The sequence below is a fragment of the Zeugodacus cucurbitae genome, chromosome 2 (genome assembly GCF_028554725.1).
Source record: "Zeugodacus cucurbitae isolate PBARC_wt_2022May chromosome 2, idZeuCucr1.2, whole genome shotgun sequence".
In the NCBI taxonomy this organism is placed as follows: domain Eukaryota; kingdom Metazoa; phylum Arthropoda; class Insecta; order Diptera; family Tephritidae; genus Zeugodacus; species Zeugodacus cucurbitae.
This window is the reverse complement of record NC_071667.1, coordinates 7,375,272-7,387,263: the sequence shown is the minus strand read 5'-3', so window position 1 is coordinate 7,387,263 and position 11,992 is coordinate 7,375,272. Positions and strand designations below refer to the sequence as shown.

The 11,992-nt window shown below is 32.4% G+C and overlaps 1 protein-coding gene across 5 annotated transcripts in view; it reads right to left on the bottom strand.

Annotated features, from left to right (window-relative positions):
• The window catches only part of Prkag2_1 (5'-AMP-activated protein kinase subunit gamma-2), a 184,322-nt gene that overhangs the window by 116,704 nt on the left and 55,626 nt on the right, over window positions 1–11,992 (bottom strand). The gene's annotated exons all lie outside the window — the stretch shown is intronic.

Sequence of the window (11,992 nt, the reverse complement as noted above, 5' to 3'; positions counted from 1 at the left end):
GGGTTCTTAACTAAATTTTCGACATTTTTGAGTTACGACACTTTTCAAGTAAACCAGCGTTAACAAAAAAAATAATTAAAACTTTTCCCAAACTTACTTACTGAGATGTCAAACATCAGTCGTTAAAGGCTAAGTGTTGATGCGCTAGTTTTGGAGCTTAAATTATATTATTCGTATATTATAATTTTTCATTCGTTAAGGGGTTAAGTGTCAGTCTGCGTACACGGCACGTATGCGCGCTCAATCAATTAAATTAACATCACAAAAAAGGTAGAATATTAATGGCTCCAAGCATCAACACCAACCGTCAGCACCTATTTGTGACTAATATGCGACCACTAAGCTCCACTTAGGCAGCTTATGAAAATTTGCTGACGCATTATATACAATCATCAATCAACTTGGAAGCACACATACCAACGTATATGCGTACGCATATGGCTACAAGTGCGTTTATAATAATAAATAAATAAATATTTTACTTTCACATCAGACAAAAATGCGTTAATAACACACAAGAGGTACTGCTTTCATATTTTCAAAATGCTTCTGCGTCTGCTTCGACACCATTTGTTTACAAACACATACATTTAGGCGCGCATACTCTATATCGACTGACCGCAAAAGAGCATTTAGCAACGCAGTGCGGTCGACTGACATCATCGAAATGCCAGACGGTAAAAGCAATGTGGACTCAATATACTTAGAGTTGCTTGTAGCGATTGGCCTTCAAAAGCTCTTGAGAGTGTAGTTCAAACAGAAAAAAAATTGATATGATTTGTAGTAACCACAAAAGTATGTATGTATGTATATATTTGGCAGTTAAGAACATACATATTTACATATAAGTACATACTTCCATTCATTTGAGGTAGTCATTGGTACTCATTGTAAGAATATTATTTATTGTATCAATATTTGCGGACCACGCAAACAGCACAAGTTATCAAGTGTACTTGGTCACCGCTGTACAAATAAACATAATAAAAATATTAATTTTATTTCATAAACAAAATTGTACGAAAACAAAAAACAACAACAACGGCCATAGTTATAAAAAGTCACTTCGGTGGACTTGCCGGAAACTTGAAGCGCAGAAGGTATCAAGTAAAATGGAAAATGCGAAATGCAAACTGATCAGCATAAAAATATTAAATGTTTACAGTAAATTACAGCCAGTAATTGAGGAAGCAAACAAATAAATTATTTACGCAGAGCAAGTGCTTTATTTTTATAAACAAAAGAATATATTATATACCATTCAAGCTCTTTTATTTCGGGATGTGAAAAAAATTCGGCTAAAAATTTCGCTGTTGGTATTTATAATACAATACAATACTGGTAATTAGAGTTCGACCGATTAATCGGCATCGGATCCGGCAGATTCTTTTTCAACTAGCCGATTAATCGGCATCGTTCGGAAACTACTGGCAACATCTCAACAGTCAAAAATATGTTGTTATTATTGGTGTATTAAGGCAGTAATTATTTTAAGAATCTTCAGTTTTTTATTAGTCATTTATTAGATATTAAGTATTCTTAATCCCATTCCTAATCACCACACAAACTTTAAATGATATTACTTTAAATTAGAACTAACACATTATTATACTTTTTATTTTCTCTATCTCAGAGTATCCCACATTTATGGTTATTCAAACGAGAACAATCAGAAAAAATCATAAAAATATTGTCTACAATTAGGCGCGGGTTGTATAATTTTATAATCGTAAAAATAGAGATTCGTTCAATTGAGATCGCATTTGAAACCCCGTTTCCTTGTGAGGCAAAAAAAAAAAAAATTCTTCCAGAGCCTTCAATCGAAATATGATTAATCACTTCATAGGCTTGTAGGAAGATACATATCGCTCATTTACTTGAATAGTGTCACAACACAAAAAAGTCGATTTCTCAGGAGAGCGATTTAAAGTTTTCAATTGTCTCTTATTTAGCAAATATAGAAAAATACCATTTTTGTTTTTTTTTTATTTTTTTTTAATTTTTTTGTATTTTTCAAATTTTTGTTTGTTCATTTTTTTGGTTTTTGCTTTTTTTTTAATTATTACGTAGATTAGATTCAAGTACGTGATAATTTTAAATAAAAAACAAAAACAAAAAAAATTAAAAATTTGAAAAATACAAAAAAAATAATAAAAAATAAAAAAACAAAAAGGGATTAAATGTCTGCTACGTACACGTCGTTAATCCTGGGTTACGCTAAATTCTGATAATAATAGTGCATAAATCAATGATTTTTCATCATGTTCTGAGTTGGTTTTTTATTTGTAGCTCATACAAATACTGCTGTCCCAAAATTCCCTTTAGGGGGTAAAAAGGTAATGAAATAAGGAACATTTTAAGATATTTTCGAAAAAAATCGAAATCGAAAATTGTTAAAACTTAAAAAAAAAAATTTTCTTTTTTTGCTATGAAATATTAATTTTAAAAATTTTTACGATACACAGTTTTAAAGTTTGAGAAATTTTGTACAAAAAAGTCACATGGTGTTTTAAAATCTGTTCATTAGTTTTAAAGTTATGGCGGTTCGAAAATTTGTTTACAAAAAACTTTGGCCCCGTATAATATGGCAACCCCGCGTTACACAGACCTAAAACAATATGTTTTATTTTAGGTTTTACATGTACTATAAGATATATCATTGCCAAAGAAAATAAAGAACTTTTTTTTTTCAAGTGGCTTTTTTTCCAGAGAATAATGCCCCATATGTGTTGGAACAAAAGAAATGTGTCGCTATTTCTTAAAAAAAATTATAATTATTGTGGTTAAAAACTAATGCAACATAACAAGTTTAAGAACGGCACATTCTTATATCATGGATTATTTTCCTACGCATCGGAATGAAATTTTTATACAATATGGACGATGAAATTGCGCACATTTCTGCATACTTAACTCAAAAGTCGTGTTTTTTGAGTTATGACACTGTTCAAGTAAATGAGCGATATGTTCGCTATTTTATAAGAAATGTAGAAAAATAATTCAATGAATTTTCACAGGAATTCGTCATCGATTAAAAGTCTACTTTTACCTTCTACACTCTTATACTTATACATATGTACTAGTACTTCTCTGTCACATACTCTCATGAACAATAGAAATCACCGAATTAATTAACAAAGTACTTAAATGCTATTTAATAAAAAAGGTTTGTACATAGTAAAAACTTAATCAATTTGTCATGTTTCATAAATTTCCTGGTAATTAATTTTTGTATGAAAATATTTATATACACATACACAATAATTAATGAACAAGAAATTGCAAGTCAACTTCATTGAATTGCTACACAAATTATTAGTGTGGGTTGTAAATCACGAATATGGGCCTGACAAGTATATAATATGCTGTACATTTGCAGTCTTCAAGTGTTTAGAGACAATTCAATGCAATGATGCATTACAAAACACGACATTTATGAATATAAGCGATAATTGAAAGTGATCGAAGGAAGGCGATTAATTGCAATATTTGAAGGAAACACAAAGTCATGCAATGCGAAACATGTGGTGAATTTAGCGAAAACTTTGCGGTGGAAATTTGTATTTGAAATGGGTTGCCAACTGTTTAACATGTTTTTTAAATTAATTTGATAAAATAAAATAAATAAAATAAGTATAAAAATCAAATCAAAAGTTAAAAAAAACGAGTTCTTTTAAATATTTTTGATCATAGCGGCTAACTATTATATATAATTTTTTGAATTATATTGATATTAACATTTTGAAATATGGAATTTAAGTGCATTTATATATATATAAATAATGTATTTAAAAATTCATATATGTACATATAGTTTTGCCACTTCCACATTTATTTCTTTCCTCTACTTATCAACCTACTAAAGTTGTAAAATATTTATCAACTCAACTAGCTTAGTGAACTTTCGATTTATCAATCACCTGATCGATAGCTGCAATAAATAATGGACATATGTACTAACAAACGGCAATTGCCGCTGTGAGGGAATCAATAATTACCAACACTTCCATTATAAAATCGCGAGTACCGCGATATACACACATGTACCGCTACATGTTTGTGAGTCGAAGTCAGAGAATTCTGAGACAGAGCCACCGGGTCTACAAAAAGCCATAGCGTGTGGCGATTTAATCAGTAATTAACGACGATGTACTTATGTATATAATATACATACATATATTTATAAATAATGGCATATGAATGTCTTAACCACATGTACCCATTAAAAAAGATTAAGTGATTCTATTTTATGCAAGACTAATCCTAATAAAATTAGTTAACACTTTAACTAGTGCTCTCAACTTTCTTTATAGAAAAAGAAGTAACTAAGGGCTAAGTTCGGGTGTAACCGAACATTTTATACTCTCGCAATTTATTTATTTAGCTTTATTTATATTATATAACACACAATTTGACCCACATATTCGTCATATAGATTGTATAAAGTCCATTGAAAGTTGGAAATATTAGGTTAGAAGCACCGAGGTCCTCGTGTTCGATATATAGGGCCTTAAAACCTATGGTCCGATTTCGGCGATTTTTAGAATGGGGCTGCCACACTATTAACATAGTATTTGTGCAAAGTTCTGCACCGATATCTTCACTAGTCCTTACTTAATATATTGTAATGTAAACGATTCAGATCGTCTTCAAAGTTTAGGTATATAGGAAGTAGGCGTGGTTGTGAAGCGATTGGGCCTATTTTCACAACATATCATTGGGATGTAAGGAAACTATTACAAACCAAGTTGCATTGAAATCGGTCGAGTAGTTCCTGAGATATGGTTTTTGACTCATAAGGGGGCGACGCCACGTCCATTTTCCATTTTGTAAAAAAAAAATTGAGTGCAGCTTTCATCTGCCATTTCTTATGTGAAATTTAGTGTTTCTGACGTTCTTCGTTAGTGAGTTAACCCACTTTTAGTAATTTTCAACCTAACTTTTGTATGGGAGGTGGGCGTGGTTATAATCCGATTTCTTTCATTTTTGGACGGTATTAGGAAGTGGCTCAAAAAAACGACTTCAGAAAGTTTGGTTTATATAGCTGTATTGGTTTTCGAGATATGTACAAAAAACTTAGTAGGGGGCGGGGCCACGCCCACTTCCTAAAAAAAGTTACATCCAAATATGCCCCTTCATAGTGCGATCCTTCATACCAAGCTTTATTTCCATAGCTTTATTTATGGCTTAGTTATGGCACTTTATGTGTTTTAGGTTTTCGCCATTTTGTGGGCGTGGCAGTGGTCTGAGTTTCATCAAAATATCTTAATTTTTACTCAAGTTACAGCTTGCCCAGACGGACGGACGGATAGATAGACATTCGGATTTGAACTCCACTCTTCACCCTGATCACTTTGGTATATATAACCCTATATCTAACTCGTTTAGTTTTGGGTGTTACAAACATCCGTTATGTGAACAAAACTATAATACTCTCTTTAGCAACATTTGTTGCGAGAGTATAATAAGAATTTGTAATAAATTTAAATACCTAATAAAAAAAATAAATTGATGTTCTCAATTCAATTTTCTCTAATATTTGTTCCTTTCACACAGCCAAAGTAATTGAACAATTAAAATTTTGATTGAGAAATCAGTTTCTGTTCTTCACACTGCCGGCTACTCGATAACCGATCTGCTGTTATACATTCTTGTTTTTGCTTTTCATAAGAAGTTGGAAAGTTTCATCAGCAGCGACATCTACCGCCGTGGAGCGTGAACTACTCGCAGACAAAGAACGTATACATAATTACAGATACGGTCTTTGTCGCAGAGGTGCATTTAATTTTCAAACCGATTAAAATTCAATCGAAAATGAATGTAAATTTTTATTTTATATCGTAAATCGATCTTAATCGAGCAGAGGTCGGTGCATTGATCAATTAGCTCCTGTATGAAGAGGCTACAATGTCACTAAAAAGCCAAGACTCCTATTTCCAGATTATTCTCGATGATTATGATCCTAAAACTTGGAAAACTAAGAAAACGGAACGATACACTAGCATTAATATCACAGCAACAACTCAAGATATGGACATTTATAGTTGGAAAGGGACTGACGGAGAGAAACTGTTTTGAAGAAGAATAAAAGTATTAAGAATACACCAAAAATTTATCGTTAAACGTTTCATAGAATCGTTTAAACTTTGGATATATACAAAAGTTGAAAATTCCATTCAATTGAAGGTTATTTTCTATTAAAAATCGGTTTTAGATTGCTAATTGAACTCATCCACAACTAGTCCAATACGGACTATTTCTCTGCTTGTCTGGAGACACTTTGACCTACTGCAGAGTCTTTCAACGGCTCATTGGTCACAGTAGCGTGTATAAAATATAAATGCATGCATATATAATGTGCAAAATATATAAATATATATGTACATATATATCAGATAAAGAATGCATTGAGATCAGTGTAAATACATGCTATAAACATATTTATTTATGAATGCATGTCTGTCATCTAATATAAAAATAAGGAAAGTCAAACAATACATGGTAATGTATATACAGGCTGGTGTGTTTGGCAGGAAATACTCATACACACATATATATATATTTATATAAATAAATATATTAGTAAATTACATATATATAACTCAAATCACTTTAATTGGTTGCATGCGCCGATGCTGCCGATGATCATGTGCTATCACAAATTATTCTATATTATAGAGATATACATATACCTTCAAACAAGTGTTGGTATGCATGCGCCTACTCATGCCAAATCAACAAAGTTTATCATAAAGATATCTGGCATAATGAGACAGACGTCATTTCTCTTTTATTGCAATTACAATTATGCGATAAACCTATTATTGGAGACTTGTACATACATACATATATATATATGTATGTTGCATAAGTGAAAATCAAATACGGTACAATTGCAGCAGATATCGAAGAACAACATATGTCTGTGTGTGTGTGTGTGTGCGTGTGAGGCAATGCGAGACATGGCACATTTTCTATAACTGGCAATGACACTAATTAGAAGCGTATGGGTATTTGTGAAAAAATAAAGGGTCATGCAATAAGTGTGTTTAGTATGAACTTTAAATGAGTTTAGGTAGTTTACCTATGGCAAAAATATTAAAATAAAGTATATAGTTATTGTGCGTTTCACCCTCCACAAGTATAACATGTGTACGCTTTCAGACCGAGTGGTCCATTTCGTTCATTAACTATTACTTAACTGACACTGGGTGGCAGCCAAAACTTTCAAAAAATATTTAAATTTATTAAAAAACTATCACTTTCAATATTTGATCACTGAGTTGCTTCTAATTTGAAATGTTATTTGTAGTAAACTGTTGCCTACAATTAGGCGCATTAATCAAATAGTATTGAAATCTCCAACATGATAGCAAAAACTGTGTGATAAACGAAGTTATAATGGTTTAATATAAAATTTAAAACTTAGATTACTCTACTAAAGACAATAGATTGTATTATCGAGAAAATAAATACAAACTTTTAAAATGACATACAATTAATTATTTAGATTAACTTTCTGATCACATTTCTACAAAATCTATTGTACTCATAAATGTATGCTCATCTTTTCAACAAAAATTATTACGAGAATATGCAACACATTGCGATTATTTTTTTGTGATTTATCGCTAACACATTTTTTCTCAAGTTATTATTTTTTTTGTTTTTGTGCTGTCGATCCTTTGTGAATTACTGCTAATTAGCCAATAAGCCGCTTTGTTTCACATATGCAATCTTGTCGTCTCTGTTATCGCTTGCCAATGAATTTAATTTTTTATGATTTTCTACAGTATATATTGTATTTTGTGCATTTTGTAATATTATTAATGGTATTTTAGAGATTATTTGCTTTTGTTTTAAACATGCATAAAACCATATTTAATTGGGATTAAACTGTCAGGGTTATTTTTTGAAGATTTTTAAGTATCTAAGAGTGTTTAGAATTAAAAAAAGTGGAGAGATTTTATCGAAAATTATTCAAAAACAAAAAAATAAATCCAGGAATTAATTGCTATCAAATTTATACTTGCAATCTTGCTGAAATAAATGATATACAGCTATATCAATATTAACTGATGAGGTATATATTCTAAATATATCTGAAGCAAAAATGTAAACTAACTAATTAATTATAGCATTTATCACTTAATAATCATCATATGTTTACATATAATTATCAAAAATTTTTTCTAAAAATAAACTTAATAAGTTTATTTGTTTTATTACTTCACAACTATATCGAAATAGAACGATTATAAAATAGAATAAGTGTTTGTATACGTAATCCTTGCAGTCACTGTTTTTTTTTTCAAATAATTGTTTTCAAATATGAATTAATTGACTTTTACATAATACTCATTAGTACTGAGTTACAGAATTAGCATACAAAACAATTCCCTTTGTAAAAGCTCAATTCATTTTGTAACTTGTTAAAAGCAATTTTCTTATTGCATTATAAATTGCGGTATTTTTTACAACAAGCCATATGTATGAATGCAAATATGTGTGTATGTGTGAGTGGATGTTTTAAAACTTATAGGGCTGTAACTCAGCCACACGCGCGCAATTAAACTTGATTGCTATGCAAGTAAATGGCCACAGATGCGCCTACTCAATAGTTAGCTGTATACCAACACATACATACATATGTACATATACACATATGTACTTTTATGTAAATGCATACGCCCAGCAATGCTTACAGGCTGCTAAACCCACATAAGCTTCGTAGGCAGCCACCCATTAACTGTCCAAGTTCATGCAAGTAGGAAAAGCGCGCAACAAGTTGAACTCATTGCAATTACACAGTGGAGGATGCCTCCACTTAGCCAACACACCCACATTAGCTGCAACACGAAGTTCATATATATGTGCGTATGTGTGCTTACATATTGACATTCACTCCCCCGCCTTCTTTGTCATTTTAATTGTAAACCACTCAAATTGATGTGACCTCCCCCACTCGCTTCGCCCAGCGAAATGCATCTGCCGACGCATATTTCTTTCAATTACAAATTCAATTCGTTTGCAAATGTTACAATTAATTAAGATAAATGCACAAATACTATGTAAGCGCGAGTATATAAGTAAATATTGGTGTTTATAACGGCATAAATTTTCCAATGACAATAGTGAATAACAGTGCTCATAAAAGTAATTGCATATTAACACAATTTTATAGTTTCTCATCTCAAGTGAAATATACTTAATGACTTTTGCCTTAGCAAAACAAAATAGATGACGGCATTTGTAACGGTATTTGTGTTATAAAGATATATTTTAACAGTTAGAACAACAGATGAAGTGCAGGAAGGAATGCGAACGCTTTCAAGTCAGAATTTTTGAAAATTATTAAAAAATAGAAAATATTACTACAACAAAATCTACACGAATATAAAAACATCCTGAAAGTGTTAAAAAATGATTTAATCATTATCTTAGATCTTAGGTCGAGGGTAGCGAGGTAGTAGACGAAATTGCCAAGAGATTCGTAAGACTGTCATCTGAAGACGTGATCGCCGTAGGTAAGCCCATGCACTGCCTATATGATGATCTAGACAGGAACATAGTAAGAACAAGTAAGGAAGGGCTAAGTTCGGGTGTAACCGAACATTTTATACTCTCGCAATTTATTGATGTAATTTTATAAAGACAACACAATTCGACCCATATATTCGGCATAAAGTTCAATAGAATAACGAAAATCATCATAAATAGTATATGAGGACTGAGGTAATTCCTAAACCGATTTCACTCGTTTTCACCACCAAGATACAACGTATCGAAGACTATACGCTCACTTAATTTAATATTACTTATAATTAGGTATATGGGATCTGGGGGAAGTTATGACCCAATTTTTACCATTTCAGGTACAGAGAGAAACTGTTATAAGAAAAAAATTCAGAGGGAATGAATTACATTAAAATATCTGAGGGATTTACCTATATTTTCGGTGAAAAATTAACCTTAGGCACTGAGTTCTTCATGTTTGATATCAGGGGCCTTGAAAAGTCATGGTTCGATTTTGACAATTTTTCCACAAGTGATGTCACAGCTCAAATACAGTATTTGTGTAAAGCTTTATTCCGCTAGCTTCATTGGTTCCTTATGAATACATTATAAAGTGAACGAATCAGATGGAATTCAAAATTGGGTTATATGGGAAGTAGACGTAGTTGTGAACCGATTTCGCCCATATTCCACCCGTGTCATCAGGGTGTCAAGAAAGTGTTATGTACCGAATTTCATTGAAATCGGTCGAATAGTTCTTGAGATATGGTTTTTCACCCATAAGTGGGCGACGCCACGCCCATTTTCCATTTTGTAAAAAAATCTCAGTGCAGCTTTCTTCTGCCTTTTCTTATGTAAAATTTGGTGTTTCTGACGTTTTTCGTTAAGGAGTTAACCCACTTTTAGTAATTTTCAACCTAACCTTTGTATGGGAGGTGGGCGTGGTTATTATCCGATTTCTTTCATTTTTGGACTGTATAAGAAAATGGCTAAAAGAAACGACTGCAGAAAGTTTGGCTTATATAGCTTTATTGGTTTGCGAGTTATATACAAAAAACCTATTTGGGGGCGGGGTCACGCCCACTTTTCCAAAAAAATAACATCCAAATGTGCCCCTCCCTAATGGGATCCTATGTTCCAAATTTCATTTTCATAACTTTATTTATGGCTTAGTTATGACACTGTATAGGTTTTCGGTTTCCTCCATTTTGTGGGCGTGGCAGTGGACCGATTTTGCCTATTTTCGAAAGCAACCTCCTCAGGGTGCCAAGGAACATGTGTTCCAAGTTTCATTAAGATATCTTAATTTTTACTCAAGTTATCGCTTGCACGGACAGACGGACAGACGGACGGACAGACATCCGGATTTCAAATCTACTCGTCATCCTGATCATTTATGTATATATAACCCCATATCTAACTCTTATATTTCTTGGTGACACAAACAACCGTTATGTGAACAAAACTATGATACTCTGTGCAACAGGTTGCGAGAGTATAAAAATCAGAGCGAAAGATGCAAAACAGCAAATGTTATGTGTAAAGCGGTAAATCAGAAATACACGAAGTTCTTACTGACGCTCGATAGAAGGAAATGTAGGAACATGGTCGGCATATACACTGGTCATAGTCTGGTGGCGGGCTGACAGAAAGCGAAGAATGCAGAAAATGTCAAGAGCAAGCTACCAGAGAAACAATGGAACATCTCTTGTGTGCTTGTGCTGCAGTGACAAAGTAACGGCTCAGCACTTGGGGGCTTCACAGTAAGATAAACTGGAAGAGATATCGTTAGTGAAACCACAACACCTTTTGAAATTCGCGTCAAGCGCAAGCATCCTAAAGGATGACTACTTCTCATTTACTACGTGACGGCACTCCATCTGGTATCGCAATGAACCGAATTCGGTTTATGTGTATCTCATTCGCCTACCAGATTAACCAAACCTAACCTTAGATCAACCTCATATGATAAATGATCGATCATTATCTGAAGAAACTAAAAAGTTATCTACAAAGATCGAGTAATGAAGAGTTAGGAGTTCGTATATATAATTGAATATGATAATTTTGGTCGATGTAAACCTATACAATGGGTTTAAACCATGATTACTAAAAATAGACAGTCCAGTCTATTACAATTTGTTAAGTCGACTATTTTTAATCGCAAATTTGGAGATTTAAGTGAAGATACTTCTGATTTCAATAAGCAAATGAAATCGAGAAATTCTTTAGTCAAATAGTGTTCACATATCAAATACTAATCACTCGTTAGGTATCATTAGAAGTCGAGTTATACATTGTATTGGCGTCTATAGCACTGTTTTCTAAAGTTTATCCATTATACGAGTATATAGCACTGAAAAGGATGTATTTTTAACTCTCGTAATTTGGCTCTTCGTAAGATGGCTTAGTAGTGCCGGTGCTGGAGGCTTCATATTTAGAAATTCGTATTTTTGACAAATTTTAGTGCCTAAAC